Genomic DNA, 1746 nt, shown 5'->3' with positions numbered 1-1746 from the left:
CACAGGGCCTCCAACTTTGGATGCCAACGTGAAAACCCAGTAACACGTAACAGCCTTGCACATGGGCGCCTGGGGGGATGGTTGTTCCCTTGGGAGCTCTGTCTGTGGCCGTGTTGATTCCACGAGTGCAGAGGTGACCTGCGACGCAGAGGGCACAGCTTTCTGCGGGATGGATGCAACTACTGGTAGAATTCACCAACACCAAGCCTCCCAAGTGAACATCCAACCTGAGAATGGAAGCCCCCCTCCTCCATGCCCACCATTCCACCACCACAAGGAAAACAAACCGTTGTGGCATCTGAAATGCTCCTGTTCCTGCAGTCGTGGCACTGCAGTCACAACTGTGCAGGGACTCATGTCCGCAACAAAAGGACTTTTCCCCAGAGCAGAGGGAAAGCAGGGAAGTTTAGAGGCAGATGAGTTTTCTTACTCTGAATGCAAATAAACGTGACGTGTGACAAACCATGGGGGGGGAAATCCACCATTAAAATGACTTTTTCAGGAAAAAAATAATAGAAAAACAGCTTCGCTGGCTCACCAAAATCAACCTCCACTTCCTGCCAACTGCATTCCAAGCACAGCAGCTTTAGCTGTGCCCAGCAAACGTGAAGGCCCTGCTGTAGGAGATCTCGGACTTCCCAAAGTCAAAGCAAAAACCTTCAAGCTCAAAAGGGATCACTTGCAAGGCAAGCACGCGCTGGAGAGCAGTCTGATATCTCTGTGCTGGGGATGAGCTGCTTGTGCAACCTGAGGGTTTGCACTGCCTTCTGCTCCCTCCACCTCCAGACAACTGTGATGGTGCACTGAGGAAGAACAAGCTCAGCTTTTTGTAGTTTTATCGGAGACAAACAAGGCTTGGTGTTATACAGCTGATCAAAGCATTCGAGAAGGGCAGGAGAAACGATGGTTGGGAAGCATGGTTGGGAAGGATGATAGGGTCGTGTGAAAGAAATGCCTTTTCAAAAGCAAGCAGTGAGCTGGAGGAGGCACCCAAACCAAATCCTGCTTGCACCTTTCCCTCTCCTCATTCCACAGGCTGACATTTATTTTCGGAACAAAAAACAAGACTACAGTGAAGAAAGCTTCAGTACAACTCAGCTACTTTATTCACCCCTTTCCCTTTCCATGGCAGGTGATTCTCAGAAAACCTCCAAGAGCCACGTTACTGCTCTGTGACCCTTCTCTCAGATTCATCAGCGCACTCACAAATTACTGAGAGCAACACATGCACACAGACACACAGAACATCCCTACACAGCCGCTTCTGCTTAGGAAACGGCATCGAAAAGCTGCTGGCAGGAAGAGCAGAAGAGGAAGCCAGCATGGTGAGAGAACTGCTTTGGGTAGCAAGGAGAGGCCATCTGAAGCTCCTGGGTTAAGTCCCTTCTGAGAGGGTGCCGGTGATGCACCAGCAACACTTGTAGGGCCGGTGAGGAGCTCTGCTCTGCTCTGCACAAAGCCCTGCTCACACTCGAGGCATTTCTAAGGCTTCCTGCCACTGGTGCAGGCACGGATTGGACTTCGCCCAAGTGCAGACACTTTGATGCCTCAGCAGATTGAAGCTGTGGCCAAAGCTCTTCTTGCGGGCTGCATTTTTGTGGGGTTCCTCACGTGGATCCCTTGGTGTGTGATGAGCTCCCATTCTCACGCGAAGAAGGAGAAAGAGGATTCGGTTTGGCTGCAGAGCTCTTCCACTACTCAAGGGATTCGTAAGGTTCATCACCGCACAAAGCCACAGTCGGTCAC

This window comes from Meleagris gallopavo, unplaced genomic scaffold, assembly GCF_000146605.3.
Source record: "Meleagris gallopavo isolate NT-WF06-2002-E0010 breed Aviagen turkey brand Nicholas breeding stock unplaced genomic scaffold, Turkey_5.1 ChrUn_random_7180001845665, whole genome shotgun sequence".
Taxonomy (NCBI): Eukaryota; Metazoa; Chordata; class Aves; order Galliformes; family Phasianidae; genus Meleagris; species Meleagris gallopavo.
The sequence above is the reverse complement of the archived record's forward strand: the minus strand, read 5'-3'. Positions refer to the sequence as shown.